The sequence below is a fragment of the Cervus elaphus genome, chromosome 19 (genome assembly GCF_910594005.1).
Source record: "Cervus elaphus chromosome 19, mCerEla1.1, whole genome shotgun sequence".
NCBI lineage: Eukaryota > Metazoa > Chordata > Mammalia > Artiodactyla > Cervidae > Cervus > Cervus elaphus.
Window position 1 is genome coordinate 60,494,897 of NC_057833.1, and position 17,290 is coordinate 60,512,186.

General features: G+C 40.7%; 1 pseudogene; it reads left to right on the forward strand.

The window, feature by feature from the left end:
• The window catches only part of LOC122676039, a 70,277-nt pseudogene that overhangs the window by 42,387 nt on the left and 10,600 nt on the right, over positions 1-17,290 (forward strand).

Here is a 17,290-nt window from a genome sequence, read left to right on the forward strand (position 1 = left end):
TTGCTGAACTCCCCAGTCCAAACAGGGTGAATACCCTGGCCCTGTTCACTTCACACCACAGCCTGGTGGGAGATTAGGACCAACTGGGCCATGGGTAAAGACCTGGACTAGCTACAAAGACAGCTAGCCTGAGGGGTGTGGGGTGTGATCCAGGTAATATGGTGGCAGCCATTGCCAGCACATGCTCGAGTGGTGTGCCACAAGAGACTTTGTATTTCTTCTCCCAGCTAAATGAGAGGGCTCCAGCCCCATGCACTCTACACCACAGTTTAGCACTGCATCTAGGGCAGACAGGTCCTGGGAGAAGACTGCTACAGAGGCAGCCCAGATCTCAGGTGGCAGTACAGACACCTCAATTCCTGTTCCGACCCCCCAGTCCCAAGTCCAGTGAATTCTCTGGCCCTACCCACTCCTCACCACAGACTTGAACTAGATCTAGGACAAGCACAACAGGGAAAGGGTTGTAACCTTGGGCTACCTCTGAGCAGAACTGCAGACGCCTACACAGGTGATGCATAAGTCCTCTGTGAGAACATTGATCTCACTTCCTTGAGCAACCTCCCCCACCAAGGGGCAGAGCATACATTCAAGGGGGTCAGAGCCTGATAGAGCTTGACCCTCAAGGCTTCCACTCCAACAATTGGGGAGCATACACCCCGCAGCAGGGCAGCAACTGCCAAGGAGCAGAGAGAGAGAGAGAGAGTGGAAGTCCTGCCTCACACCCTGCACAGGCTTTAGGTCCCCCAACACCAATCAAATCCCCTATCAAGGGGGATAATGATAATGGCCAGCATTAAGTGCTAATGGCCAGCACACCCTGAGGAAACAACAAATGACTGGTGTCTGTGTCAAAATCAGACCTCACACCAAAGACATTGGATACACACAGTCTACACAGGGACTCTCCCATATAAAAACACTGCTTCTAAACCACAATGGATATTTTGTTTCTCCCAAATTCATAGAGATATAAATAGAGAAAGTTAAATAAAATTAAAAGGCAGAGGAACCAGTGCCAATTAAAAGAACAAGAGAAATCTCCTGAAAGAACAAATAATGAAACAGAGCTCACCTCTCTACCAAATCCTGAGTTTATAAAGGTGGTAATAAAAATATCAACTGAATTGAGAAAAATTATTGCTATAAATGCAGATAACTGTAACAAGGAACTAGAAACTATAAAGATAAACCAATCAAAAATATGTAATTCAATTTCTAAGGCAAAAAGCAATAAATAGCCAACTAAATGACACAGAAAAATAAATAAGTGATCTGGAAGATAGAATAATGGAGATCTCCAATCAGAACAGTAGACAGAAAGACAACCGAAAAAGAAAAATGAAAGAAACATATGAGACCTATAGGATAAAATAAAGTGTGACAACCTATGTATAAGAATACCAGAAGGAGAAGAGAGAGAGAGAGAAAGATATCTAAAATGTATTTGAAGAAATTATGGCTGAAAACTTCCCAAACCTGAAGAAGAAAAGAAGGAAACAATCCAGATATAGGAAGTACAAAAGGTCTGAAACCAGATAAACTCAAACAGGCCCACACCAAGACATACTATAATTAAAATGACAAAAGTTAAAGATAAGGGAAGGATTCTCAAGGAAGCAAGAGAAAAACAATTATTTACAAGGGAATCCCCACAAGGCTATCAGCCAATTTAACTTTGCAGACCAGAAGGGAGTGGCATGATAAATATTCAAAGTCCTGAAAAGGAACAACCTGCAACCTAGGATACTCTACTCAGCAAGATTATCATGTATAATAGAAGGAGTGATTTAATAAAAAATTTCTCAGGTAAGCAAAAACTAAAATGATCTTTCCAACTGTCTGCTATATTTCTACTGGGGTGACTCACTGACACTCAACTGCTGCACTCATTGTCCTTTCCTCCAAATCTTTATATTTTGGTGAGTAATGCTGTCATTATCCCAGCATGCAGAATTAGGACCTAAATATTATTTATTCCCACTAGTCTCTCTCCCTTGTCTCATTTCCAGTTAGGTACCAAATCCTGTACACCATTATTTTGAAACCATTCCTGACATCTTTGTTACTATGAAAGTAATAATAACTTTATTTTATATAACTTTACCTTACCCTTGTACTACTGTGGTTGCCTGATAATGCACTTCCATTCTTTCCTGACCCAGGTGAATTCATCTTCCTAAAGCTTCCACACGATGGGTCACAATCTCCTTCCTTTCTTTAAATACTTAAATTTGTCTCAGGATATGAACAGAGTATTTTTTAAACACAAAATCTACCCTTAAAGAAATATTAAAAGGTCTTCTCTAAACAGAAAAGAAGCACAAATGCATAAGAAAGGTAAAATCAAAATAGGAAAGGCAAACATATAGTAAAGATTGAAGGTCTTTTAAATAAGCATGCATATAGATGAAAAATTATTTTAAAATGGTAAAACTGATTATAACTACAATTAACAGTAAAATGATAATCATGAAGCTTTAAAATAGGACATCAAAATCACAAAATACGAGAGAAGGAATTATAAAACTGTAGATATTTTACAATGTGTTTGAACTTGAATGACTATCAGTTTAAAGAGAGTAGGTATAGTTATGGATCAACATCTACAAACTGCATGGCAACCACAAATCAAAAACATACCATAGATTCACAAAAAGCAAAAACAAAGGAACTCAGCATACTACAAAGGAAAATCATCAAACCACAAAAGGAAAAACAAAGAGAATAAGAACACATAAAAACTACAAAAACAACTGGAAAACAAGGATTAAAATGGCAATAAATACATACCTATCAATAATTACTCTAAATGTCAACAAATAAATGCTCTGATCAAAAGAAAAAGAGTGATTGCTTAGATAAAAAACAAGAACCTGCAATTTGTTGCCTACAAGAGTCACTTCAAGGTGAAAGACACATAGAGATGGAAAGTTATGAGATAGAAAACAATACTTCATGCAAATGGAAATGACAAGAAGGCAGGAATAGCAATACTTGTATCAGACAAAACAGACTTTAAAGCAAAGGTCATAAGGAAAGACAAAGAAGGGCATTATATAATGATAAAGGAATCAATACAAGAAGAGGATATTATACTTATTAATATATATGCACTCAATATAGGAAAACAAAATATCATAAGACTATACTATGAACAGTTATATATCAATGATTTGGACAATCAAAACAAAATGGGCAAATTTCTAGAAACAGACAGTCTGCAAAGACTAAGTCAAGTGAAATAGACAATTTGAACAGACTTAACAGTAGAAGTGGAATGGAATCTGTAATAATAATAATAATAAAACCTCAGCAAACAAAAGCCCAGGACTGGATGGCTTTACTGGGGAATCCTACCAGGCATACGAAAAACTTATATTTATCATTTTCAAACTACTTCAAAGAATTGAAGAGGCGAGAACACTCCCAAATTCATTCTATGAGGCAACCATGGGCTTCCCTTGTGGCTCAGCTGGTAAAGAATCTGCCAGCAATGCAGGAGACCTGGGTTCAATCTCTGGGTTAGGAAGAGCCCCTGGAGAAGGGAAAGGCTACCCACTCTAGCATTCTGGCCTGGAGAATTCCATGGGGTCTGTATAGTCCATGGGGTCACAAAGAGTCAGACACGATTGAGCGACTTTCACAATTCACAATCAGCCTGATATCAAAATCAGACAAAGACATTACTAAAAAGAGAAAAAAAGAAAATTACAGGCCAATATCTTTGATGAATATAGATTCAAAATCCTTAACAAAATAATAACAATTCAAACCCAATAACACATAAAAAGAATCATACACTACAATCAAGCTGGATTTACCCTGGGTCTCAAAGTTGGTTCAACAGATGCAAATCAATCAATGTGATACACCACAGTAACACAAGGAAAGATTAAAAACAAGACTATCACCTTAATAGCTGCAGAAAAAGCTTCTGCAAAACTCAATATCCATTCACGATAAAAAAATTCTCATCAAAGTGTGTACGGAGGGAACATATCTCAACAAAATAAAGGCAATTTATGACAAACCCAGACACAACAAAATGGTGAAACGCTGAAAGTCTTCCTGTAACAGGAGGGAAAGGGGCAGGGCACAACTTTCGAAAAATGACTTAGCCCAAGGACAACATAAACTGATTAGAATCAAATGGGACCAAGATGGCAGACAAGACTAGACCTTGATCCTGAATCAGCAAGTGAAATGACACACCTAGAGGTGCCATGACAGTTCCCAGGCACTGTTAAAAGACTAAGGAGCGGGTGGTGGCCCAAATCCAGGAAATCTCCTCCCCTTCCCCAAAATGAGTCCTCCCACTCATGAGCACATGAAATTACCCAGCCTATAAAAACTAACCATGACACATTTCACAGCCGCTGCATTTACCCTCTGTGATGGCCTGTACTCTGCCGAGTGTGCTTCTCTCTGTATCTGAATAAATCCACTTCTTATTCATCATTTTGTCTCTTACTGAATTCTTTCTGCAATGAGACATCAAGAACCTGAGCTTCATTAGGCCCTGAAACTAGGTACTGTGGGTGTTGGCTGGGTTTGAGTCCCAGCCACTTGGGTTCAAGTCCCAAGCAGGGTTTTGGCTGGGTTCGAGTCCCAGGCACATAGGTTCAAGTCCCAATCTGTGGTAAATGGTTTCATTCCCACTAAAGTCAAGAACAAGGTAAGGATGGTCACTCTCACTTCTTCCATTCAACACAGAACTGGAATTCCTAGCCACAGTGATCAGTCAAGAAATAAAAGGTATCCAAATTGGAATGAAAGAGAGAAAACTGTCACTCTCTGAAGATGACATGATAGTTTATATCAAGAACCTTAAAGTTTCCACACAAAACTGTTAGAACTAAGAAATGAATTCAGCAAGTCAGCAGGAAAGAAAGTTAAAATACAGAAATTGGTTGGCTTTCTATACACTAATAATGAAATATTGGAAAGAGAAATTAAGAAATAATCCCATTAAAAAATTTCATTGAAAAAATACCTAGGAATATACTTCACTAAGGAGATGAAAGGCATTTATGCTGAAAACTATAAAATGCCAATAAAGAAAATTGAAGATGACTCAAAGAAATGGAAAGATATCCCCTGCTCTTGGATTGAGAGAATTGTTAAAATGGCCATATTACTGAAAGCAATCTACAAATATAGTGCAATCCCTATCAAAATCCCCATGACATTGTTACAGAACTAGAACAAATAACCTTAAAAATTATATGGAACCACAAAAGACCTAGAATTGCCAAAGTAATCCTGAGAAAAAAGACCAAAGCTGGGTATAACACTTCCAGACTTCAGGCTATATAACAAAGCTACAGTAATCAAAATAGCACAAAATAGACACATAGGTATTGGCACAAAAATAGACACGTATTTCAGTGGAACAGATTAGAGAGCCCAGAAATAAACACATGCACCTATAGTCAATCTATTTCAAAGGTGGCAAGAATATACAATGGAGAAAAGACAGTTTCTTCAGAAGTGGTGCTGGGAAAGTTGGAGAGCTACATGTAAATCAATGAGATTAGAACATTCCCTTACACCATACAAAAATAAACTCAAAATGGTTTGAGTTTCTTTGACATAAATCATAGCAATATTTTCTTAGATCAATCTCCTAATGCAGAAGGAAGTAAAGCAAAAATAAACAAATGGGGTCTAATTAAGATTAAAAGCTTTTGCACAGCAAATGAAACCATCAACAAAGTGAAAAGACAATGTACAGAATGGAAGAAAATTTTTGCAAATGATGTGATGGACCAGGGGTAAATATCCAAAATATACAAGCAGTGTATACAACTCAAAATCAAAGAACAAACAACCCAATACAAAAACTGGGCAAAGGACCTAAACAGACATTTTTCCAGGAAAGCAAATGGCTAGCAGGCACATGAAAAGACAACACCACTAATAAATTAGTATTAGAGAAAGGCGCATCAAAACTACAATGAGGTATCACCTCACACTAGTCAAAATGGCTATCATCAAAAAGTCTACAAACAATAAATGCTGGAGAGGGTGTGGAAAAAAGGGACCCTGCAGACACTGTTATTGGAAATGTAAATTGGTGAAACTGCTATGAAAAACAGTATGGCGTTTCCTTAAGGAAACAGAAATAGTACTACCATATGACTCAGGAAGTCTACCCCTGGGTATATACCCCCCAAAAAGCAAGAAGTCTCATTCAAAAAGATACATGTGCCCCAGCATTCACTATTTACAATAGCCAAGACATGGAAGCTCTTTTATAACATAATCAAGTTTCCTTGGTGACCTGCATGAGCCGCACTTCTACTTCTTCATGCTGGGGGAATGCACATGACCTTCAAAACGTTTCAAATGCTTCTCAGCACCAGCTCTGCCCTGAGCAGAGCCACATGCCCTGGTATGTCTGAAGCAAATACATGTTTTCTGGGCTGAAAATCAGAACTGTCTTCCTTAGTGCAACTTCCAAATACATGGGCATAGAGGAGATGAACATAAACCTTTACACATGTTTGGTCACTTCTGTCTTGGCCCAAGGGTGGCTCTGCTGGGTCCTGCTATTGGGGCTTAATGTGCTACCAGTTTAAGAGAAACAGCATATCTACACCCTGGGTGCTGGATGGAGACTGGCCATGTCAGAATACTTCCTCTTCTTAGGGTCAGTTTTGGTAGCAGTTTGGGCGTTGTCCTTGAATGTAGCCTCCCCCTAATTGCCCTGGCCATGTCCCAGCTTGACCCTGGCTAAGCCAGCCCCCTCGGCTCATAAGAAAGGAGATTGCAGCCAGTGAGAGGGGTGTGGGGTAAGAGACTCAGCTAAAGGTTTCTTTAACCACAGTGTAGACACTGTGGTTTTGTCAGAATCACGTCCAGGTTTGTGTGTGTTTGGTTTTATGAAAAACCCAGGGCCATTTGCCCAGGAGTGAAATGAGTTGACCCAACTCAGCCACAAATGATATTTTGGCTGAAGATAAGCTCCTGTAGGGAAGAGGGAAACCTCCCTTCTTTAACTTTAAAGGCTCTCAAAGGTTTGTGTGGTCAAAGAGGAAGAACACGGGACACCTGGGTTCTGCTGCTCCTCTGCCACCAATGAGCTGTGTGACTGAAAGCTGGCCAGTTTGCCTCTCTGTGCTTCAGTTTCTTCACCTCTAAAATGAGTGGTGAGGGGAATGGGTGACCTCTCAAAGCCCTTCCAGCTCAAGCATTCTACGATTTTACACAGGACTGTCTACATAATTTGCAGGGCTCAGTGCAAAATGAAAATGCAAGACTTCTTGCAAGGCAAGAATTTCAAGACAGCAAGAGCAGAACATGAAGACAAGCATAGGATCCTTCTAAGCACCGGCCCCTGAGTGCCTGACCAGATGGTGTGCTCAGGAAGTTGGCCTTGATTCTATGGATAACCCCACATTACCCTTTTCTGATGGAGCATCTGCTTAATGTAGTGGGAAGAATATGGGCTTTGAAGTTGGAAAGACTTGGTCTTTACCAGAAACTAACACAACGCTATAAATCAACTATCCTTCAGTAAAAAACAAAAAGAAAGACTTGGTCTTTAATCTTGGCTCTATGCACCAGTGTGTGATCTTGGGTTCCTCATCTAGTTGCTCCTTGCCTCAATTTCCTTGTGGTTAAAACAGGCAAATCACACCCACCCAGAAGGAAGGTTGTAAGCATGTGTTGGGATTCGTAAACAGCATCACCAGTGTTGCAAGGTACTGTTATTCACATGAAACTGGATTCCATCTGAAGGAGGGTTTCATGGAGCTGTTGCTTTCTAAGACAAGGTTATATACTGCTAGAGAGACTGTCAGATTCAAAACAGACTTTCTTTTTGCAAAAAAGAGTCACGAGTGTTTTGTTTTGTTTTGTTTTGTTTTGTTTTTTTAACAGTAACTGCATCTGCAGTGCTGTGCTCTCTGGACCACACACTCTACGATTTAAGAAGTCATTCCATTCCCAACTGTAAATTACATCCTGGGCCTGTTACTTTTTTCACTCAGTTCTCCATCCTCCCACTCGTTTCCCCTACTATTCAGGACTGCATATGGCTTTTGAGAAAAACATTTGAGTTCCACATTTGTTTCATGGCTATTCTTGTTTTCATTTGCTTTTACTTCACACATATCCACACATGCAGTTTTCCTTTAATCTCTCTCCTGAGGTCTCTCTCTGCACTAGTTAATATACTGGAAGCCCAAGTCAGCCTCCGCCAGGGAAGGAAATATCATTCATTCACATATCCATCCCATCGTTCATTCACTCACTCATTATTTTTTGAGCACTTATTGTGTGTGCTGGCCATGTTGCCAGGCACTAGGTATACAGAAATGAATAATGACCTCTGAGAAGCTTAAGAACTGATGGGGCAGACAAATGAAAGATACTTGAAATACAACAAGGTAAATAGTTTCATAAAGGTTGCAGGTCTGGGGGTGGGGGGAGTATGACTCCCATGAGTTCAGTTTCCACCTGGGTGAGCCACAGAAGAAAACATTTGAGCTGGGTTTGAAAGGTAAGGAGTTTTTCAGGAAAAGATACAACCATATGAAAGGAATCCTCAGAGCTCACTGCTGCTTTGTCACCCCTTCCCTTGTCTCTAGTCATCTCCCTGACACAGGTGCCTCAGGATTGTCCTCAGGTAAGTCCAGCTTCACAAACTGGGTATTCCTGGGTGCATGGTCTCACCCCCTGCTCTAATGGATAAGAAAGTATGGAGGTGAAGCCCCTCCACCCTCCTCTTTGCCTGAGTCATGTAATTCCTCACTCCTTCCCACTTTCCCTCAGAGGAAGAGGTATTTTCTCCTCCCAAAGCCAGCCCCTCCTCCAAGACTCTAATAGCATCTCACCTCCTCCAAGATTTTGTTTATTACGTTTTCGCTCTCATAACTTCAAAATCTCATACTCTCAAGCTCCTTCCCTTTGTCAACAAACAGATTCCAGTCTCATACAACCCAAAAACAAACACAACCTTTATGAACCTTGCTATGCCCTCAAGGTATCATGGTAAACTGCCTTCCTCTTACTGATACACTTGTTGAGGAAATTGGTTTCTTTTATCTCAGTGATTACATTCTCACTGTTCTTTCACTCCTCACCTCCTACCAGTCTGGCTTTCAGCCCCTCTACCCCACCAAGTCTCATTTCTCAAGAGGCAGCAGACCACCAGATCAATGAATCCACTGGCCTATCTCCAGTCCTCATTCTCAACTACTCACGCAGCACTGAAACCCTAATGTTATTTATTCCACAACATTGTGCTCCCCACCTTCTTCCTTTCCCTTTCCCCCCAACACCCCCTCTTCTCTTGTCACAGACCCCTTCCCTCAGTTATCCATATTGCCCCTTGGCCTCAGCTATAAGACTGACTCCCAAAGGTTCCCCTGCTTCTCTAAGCCTCAAGCGAATCTTTCCAACTGTCTCTGCTATATTTCTACTGGGGTGGCTCACTGACACTCAACTGCTGCACTCATTGTCCTTTCTCTGAATCTTTATATTTTGGTGAGTGATGCTGCATCATCCCAGCACCCAAAACCAGGATCTGAATATTATTTATTCCCATTTGTCTCTCTCCCTTGTCTCATTTCCAGTTAGTTACCAAATCCTGTACACCATCATTTCTGAAATCACTCCTATCATCTTTGTTATTGTCAGGCGAGTGTATGCTCCTCAGTTCTGTCTTGTCACAACAAAGATTTGGAGTGACGGACATTAAAGCCCTTGGCGCATCACAGCTCTCAGGTCTCAAACAGACCGTGTTACAGCTGATTTGAAAATTTTTAGAAAATAGCAGGAGAATCCATCCTCGAGGAGTGAGGGCATGCTGACCCAAAGATGCAAAGAGAAGAGAGCATGTGGGGGTGGGGGTGGGGCGGGGGGAGAGAGCCTTTTGGCTCCTTTTTTTATATGATTTTTTCCTTCCCCCTGGGCCTGCCCTATGTAAATTGGGCTAGCCAGGAGGGCTGTTTGTTCTACCTGAGGTCCTCACTCCAATCCTTGGACCTTCCTTTGTTCTATTTTCACGGGCTTGTCTCTTCCTTGTCTTTTAGTCACTGCCATTTTGGACTCATGTTTCCTATTCTAACTACCTAACATTATTATCAAAGCAATGGATTTGCCTTACCCTTGTATTACTGTGGTTGCCTGGTAATACACCTTCATTCTTTCCTGACCCAGGTGAATTCATCTTTTTAAAGCTTCCCCATGATGGGTTGCAATCCCCTTCCTTTCTTTAAACACTTATATTTGTCTCAGGATATGAGCCAAGCATTTTAAAATAACGTCTTATTTTTCTATTCAATTCAACAAATTCTTGGTTAGTGACTGGTATGTACAAGTCCCTTGATGAACAGCTGCAGAAAGAGGAAGATAGAGTCTTTACCTTCAAGAAGCAGAATGCAACTTTAAGAGAAGACCATGGGGAATAAGACAGAGAATGAGAAGAACTAGAAAGGAAGAGAAAAAAGCAATGATGCTTTCAGAAGGAGGAGGTCATAGTATATGCATGTGAGTAAGTATGTATCTAGTGTTGTAGGTGGAAGTGGCATTTGTGGAAGATTTTAATAGGGAGAAATGAGAGTAGAAGCTTCCAGGTGAAGAAAACATTTTCAACCATGGTGTAAAGATGAGAAATTACCATGAATGTTTGGAAAATGGCGAGTAATCCAGATTTGCTGAAGAACAGAAGTCTAGTGAAGTCCAGTCTAATTTAATCTACTTGATAAGCATGAAAATCCATGTATTCCTTTAGGAAATATAGAGTAAATGGTGTTCAGTTCAGTCCAGTTCAGTTGCTCAGTTGTGCCTGACTCTTTGCGGCCCCATGAACTGCAGCACGCCAAGCCTCCCTGTCCATCACCAACTCCCGGAGTTTACTCAAACTCATGTCCGTCGAGTTGGTATTGCCATCCAGCCATCTCATCCTCTGTCGTCCTCTTCTCCTCCTGCCCCCAATCCCTTCCAGCATCAGGGTATTTTCCAATGAGTCAACTCCTCGCATGAGGTGGCCAAAGTATTGGACTTTCAGCTTCAGCATCAGTCCTTCCAATGAACACCCAGGACTGATTTCCTTTAGGATGGACTGGTTGGATCTCCTTGCAGTCCAAGGGACTCTCAAGAGTCTTCTCCAACACCACAGTTCAAAAGCATCAATTCTTTGGCACTCAGCTTTCTTCACAGTCCAACACTCACATCTGTACATGACCACTGGAAAAACCATAGCCTTGACTAGATGGACCTTTGTTGACAAAGTAATGTCTCTGCTTTTTAGTATGCTGTCTAGGTTGGTCATAACTTTCCTTCCAAGGAGTAAGCATCTTTTAATGTAATGGCTATCGCAGTGATTTTGGAGCCCAAAAAAATAAAGTCTGACATGGTTTCCACTGTTTCCCCATCTATTTGCCATGAAGTGATGGGACCGGATGCCATGATCTTAGTTTTCCGAATATTGAGCTTTAAGCCAACTTTTCCACTCTCCTCGTTCACTTTCATCAAGAGGCTTTTTAGTTCTTCTTTACTTTCTTCCATAAGGGTGGTGTCATCTGCATATCTGAGGTTATTGATATTTCTCCTGGCAATCTTGATTCCAGCTTGTGCTTCTTCCATCCCAGCATTTCTCATGAAGTACTCTGAATATAAGTTAAATAAGCAGGGTGACAATATACAGCCATGATGTACTCCGTTTCCTATTTGGAACCAGTCTGTTGTTCCATGTCCAGTTCCAACTGTTGCTTTCTGACCTGCATATAGGTTTCTCAAGAGGCAGGTCAGGTAGTCTGGTATACCCATCTCTTTCAGAATTTTCCACAGTTTATTGTGATCCACACAGTCAAAGGCTTTGGCATAGTCAATAAAGCAGAAATAGATATTTTTCTGGAACTCTCTTGCTTTTTTGATGATCCAGCGGATGTTGGCAATTTGATCTCTGTTCCCTCTGCCTTATCTAAAACCAGCTTGAACACCTGGAAGTTCATGGTTCACATATTGCTGAAGCCTGGCTTGGAGAATTTTGAGCATTACTTTACTAGCATGTGAGATGAGTGCAATTGTGTGGTAGTTTGAGTATTCTTTGGCATTGCCTTTCTTTGGGATTGGAATGAAAACTGACCTTTTCCAGTCCTGTGACCACTGCTGAGTTTTCCAAATTTGCTGACATATTGAGTGCAGCACTTTCACAGCATCATCTTTCAGGATTTGAAATAGCTCAACTGGAATTCCATCACCTCCACTCGTTTTGTTCATAGTGATGCTTTCTAAGGCCCACCTTACTTCGCATTCCAGGATGTCTGGCTCTAGGTGAGTGATCACACCATTGTGATTATCTGGGTCGTGAAGATCTTTTTTGTACAGTTCTGTGTATTCTTGCCACCTCTTCTTAATATCTTCTGCTTCTGTTAGGTCCATACCATTTCTGTCCTTTATTGAGCCCATCTTTGCATGAAATGTTCTCTTGGTATCTCTAATTTTCTTGAAGAGATCTCTAGTCTTTCTCATTCTGTTGTTTTCCTCTACTTCTTTGCATTGATCACTGAGGAAGGCTTTCTTTTCTCTCCTTGCTATTCTTTGGAACTCTGCATTCAAATGGGAATATCTTCCCTTTTCTCCTTTGCTTTTCACTTCTCTTCTTTTAACAGCTATTTGTAAGGCCTCCTCAGACAGCCATTTTGCTTTTTTGCATTTCTTTTTCTTGGGGATGGTCTTGATCCCTGTCCCCTGTACAATGTCATGAACCTCCGTCCATAGTTCATCAGGCTTAGGACTTCAGCTTGTTTGAGTGCTGTGTGTATTTGGTGGGACACACGCACATGCTGTGCTGGGTAGTGTAGACATATGGACCTTGCTCTTAAGAAACTCTCTCTCTTGAGGGGAGGGGATGATTGCAACTCCATGTGGTAGACATCGTTAGTACTAGTAGTAAAATTGTGTGCAGTGCCTCTGACAGCCAGGGAAGGGAAGGGAAATCACGCTGGCATGAATTTGTAAGGAAAATTATCAGAGAGGAGGCATTTGCTTACAGCTTTCAGAAATGAGTAGAGTTTGTCAGTGGAAAGGGGGAAAGTAGAATGTTTCAGGTAAAGGTAACAGGAAGAAAGGTGTGTGTGTGGGTGTATGTGTGTTGTGTGTGTGTGGTGGGGAGGGTATGTGAAAATGTGTTCATAGGAAGGCAGGTTCTCAGTGGGAGTGGGGGAAGTTAGCCCCAGGTAGGATGATTGATGGAGATGATTTTGCCCCCCAGGGGACCTCTGGCAATGTCTCCAGATTTTCTGGCTGTCGGGAGGGTAACAGCAGGGTGGGAATTGGGGACTTCTAGTGGGTAGAAGCCAGACATGTTGCTAAATACCCTACAATACAATAAGAACTGCACAGGACAGTTCCTTACAACAAAGAATTATCCCATTCAAAATGCTGATAGTGCTGAGGCTCAGAAACTCTGGAGTATAGAGTATGACAGTCCTAGAAAGAAGTAGTAGGAAATGAGCTTGGAAAAATAGATCGGCGTTAATTTGTGAAAGGTCTTAAACACCATAAAATATAACAGAGATTTCTAGGAAGGTAAGAGCTTTATTTTTATTCATTTGGTTGGTCTTCTTTTACTCAATTGTACTCATTTATAGTACAGTTCAATAAGAAGCAATAATGCTTATAAGTGACAAAGGAACATTTTCTTTATAAAATTCTGTAACTAAACTTTGAGGTCATCTCAACAAAGATTTTCTTATGGAAAAGAGTTCATCCCTATGTATCCCTTTGATGATTACCAGCTAAATTCCTCTGCCCCTAGCCACTCCTTCACCTTCCATCCCTACGTCCATCCCAAGGTTATCCCCTGAGATTTCTGGCTGAACTGACCCATGAAGCACAAGGGCTGAACTCTGGGTAAAGGTGGACTAGGTGCCTCTGAGACTGTAACCAGGAACTGATCACTTGTTTAGCTTACAGTTAGGTACAAGTTTTCCCAAAAGACTGGCTCTGGTCCAGGACTAATATATGATGTTTGTGAACAGAAATCTTCTAAGCCATACTCAAGTTGGAAAAACTGAGTTCGTATAATCATTACTTAATTCAGTACCTTTCCTCCCAAGCTCTTGCATTATGAATTCCTCTCCCACTCAGAACTGGGTTTTATTACCACTTCAGGATCAGGAGGTAGATGATTGAACTGGAAGTCACTCAGGAAACACAGAACCTCCTAAGCCTAGTTTCAACCTTCTAAACAAAGGTTCAGTTGTTCAATTGTGTCTGACTCTATGACCCCCTGGACTGCAGCATGCCAGGCCTCCCTGTCCATCACCACTCCCCGAATTCACTCAAACTCATGTCCATTGAGTCAATGATTCCATCCAACTGTTTCATTCTCTGTTGTCCCCTTCTACTCCCACCTTCAATCTTTCCCAGCATCAGGGTCTTTTCAAAGGAGTCAGTTCTATGCATCAGGTAGCCAAAGTATTGGAGTTTCAGCTTCAGCATCAGTCCTTCCAATGAATATTCAAGACTGATTTCTTTTAGGATGGACTGGTTGGATCTCCTTGCAGTCCAAGAGATTCTCAAGAGTCTTCTCCAACACCACAGTTCAAAAGCAACAATTCTTTGGCACTCAACTTTTTTATAGTCCAACTATCACATCCATACAAGACTACTGGAAAATCCATAGCTTTGACTAGACAGACCTTTGTTGGCAAAGTAATGTCTCTGCTTTTTAATATGCTATTTAGGTTGGTCATAGCGTTTCTTCCAAGGAGTAAATGTCTTAATTTCACGACTGCAGTCACCATCTGCAGTGATTTTGGAGCCCCCCAAAATAAAGTTTCTCACTGTTTCCACTGTTTCCCCATCTCTTTGTCATGAAGTGATGGGACAGGATGACATGATCTTCGTTTTTTGAATGTTGAGTTTTAAGCCAGCTTTTTCATTCTCCTCTTTCACTTTCATCAAGAGGCTCCTTAATTCTTCTTCACTTTCTACCATAGTGTAGTGTCATCTGCATATCTGAGGTTATTGATATTTGTTCTGGCAATCTTGATTCCAGCTTGTGCTTCATCCAGCCCAGCGTTTCTCATGATGTACTCTGCATATAAGTTAAATAAGCAGGGTGACAATATACAGCCTTGACATACCCCTTTCCCAATTTGGAAACATTCTGTTGTTCCATGTTCAGTTCTAACTGTTGCTTCCTGACCTGCATACAGATTTCTCAGGAGGCAGGTCAGGTGATCTGGTATTCCCATCTCTTTTAGAATTTTCCACAGTTTGTTGCGATCCACACAGTCAAAGACATTGGGATAGTCAATAAAACAGGAGTAGATACTTTTCTGAAACTCTCTTGCTTTTTCGATGATCCAGTGGATGTTGGCAATTTGATCTCTGGTTCCTCTGCCTTTTCTACATCTAGCTTGAACATCTGGAAGTTCACAGTTCACATACTGTTGAAGCCTGGCTTGGAGAATTTTGAGCATTACTTTACTAGTGTGTGAAATGAGTGCAATTGTGCGGTACTTTGGACATTTTTTTGGTATTGCCTTTCTTTGGGATTGGAATGAAAAGTGACCTTTTCCAGTCCTATGGCCACTGCTGAGTTTTCCAGATTTGCTGGCATATTGAGTGCAGCACTTTCACAGCATCACCTTTTAGGATTTGAAATAGCTCAACTGGAATTCCATCACCTCCACTCGCTTTGTTCATAGTGATGCTTCCTAAGGCCCACCTTACTTCGCATTCCAGGATGTCTGGCTCTAGGTGAGTGATCACACCATCGTGGTTATCTGGGTCATGAAGATTTTTTTTTTTAATAATTCTTCTTTGTATTCTTGCCACCTCTTCTTAATATCTTCTGCTTCTATTAGGTCCATACCATTTCTGTCCTTTATTATGCCCATCTTTGCCTGGAATGTTCCCTTGATATCTTGAATTTTCTTGAAGAGATCTCTAGTCTTTCCCTTTCTATTGTTTTCCTTTATTTCTTGGCATTGATCACTGAGGGAGGCTTTCTTATCTCTCCTTGCTATCCTTTGGAACTCTGCACTCAAATGGTATATCTTTCCTTTTCTCCTTTGCCTTTCACTTTTCTTCTTTTCACAGCTATTTGTAAGGCCTCCTCAGACAACCATTTTGCCTTTTTGCATTTCTTTTTCTTGGGGATGGTCTTGATCCCTGCCTCCTGTACAATGTCATGAACCTCCACCCATAGTTCTTTAGGCACTCCATCAGATCTAATCCCTTGAATCTATTTGTCACTTCCACTGTATAATCATAAGTGATTTGATTTAGGTCATCCCTGAATGGCCTAGTGATTTTCCCTACTTCCTTGAATTTAAATCTGAATTTGGCAATAAGGAGTTCATAATCTGAGCCACAGTCAGCTCCTGGTCTTGTTTTTGCCGACTGTATAGAGCTTCTCCATCTTGGGCTACAAAGAATATAATCAATCTGATATCAGTACTGACCATCTGGTGATGTCCATGTGTAGAGTCTTCTCTTTTGTTGTTGGAAGAGGGTGTTTGCTATGACCAGTGCATTCTCTTGGCAAAACTTTATTAGCCTTTGTCCTGCTTCATTCTGTACTCCAAGGCCAGATTTGCCTGTTACTTCAGGTATTTCTTGACTTCCTACTTTTGCATTCCAGTCCCCTATAATGAAAAGGAAATCTTTTTTGGGTGATAGTTCTAGAAGGTCTTGTAGGTCTTCCTAGAACTGTTCAACTTTACCTTCTTCAGCATTACTGGTTGGGGCATAGACTTGGATTACTGTGATACTGAATGTTATTTTCCCAAAAATTATTTCCTGAAGTACAGGGATGAAAAATGTTATAGGGCAGACCTTTCATTCAGATCAAAGAACATAGATTACCAAAGACTCTATATTAGTGGTGTTCAAAACTTTGAGTTCCAAGGATGTTTCCAAATACTGGAATTTTTGATGGCACACCTAAAGGAATTAAATGGAACCCATTGTTGTCACCATACTACAGTGGCATTCATACATTGAAGTTAAAAAGATATTATTAATACAACCTGTGTTACCTGAGAGGAAGGTCCCAATTTTAAGGTCAAACAATTCTTCTACTATTTTGCTTAGGGAGTATATGCTGCAGATTAGGATTGCCAGATCAAATACAGGACACCCAGTTAATTTTGATTTTTCACTCAGTGAACTTTTTTTTTTTTTAGGATAAGTCTTTGCCCTATGATAAATGTATTAATCTGAAATTCAAATTTAATTGTACATCCTCTATTTTTATTTGCTAAATCTGGCAACACTACCCCAGAGAGAGTGTGAGATGGGAATCTTCATTTATTCAATCAGT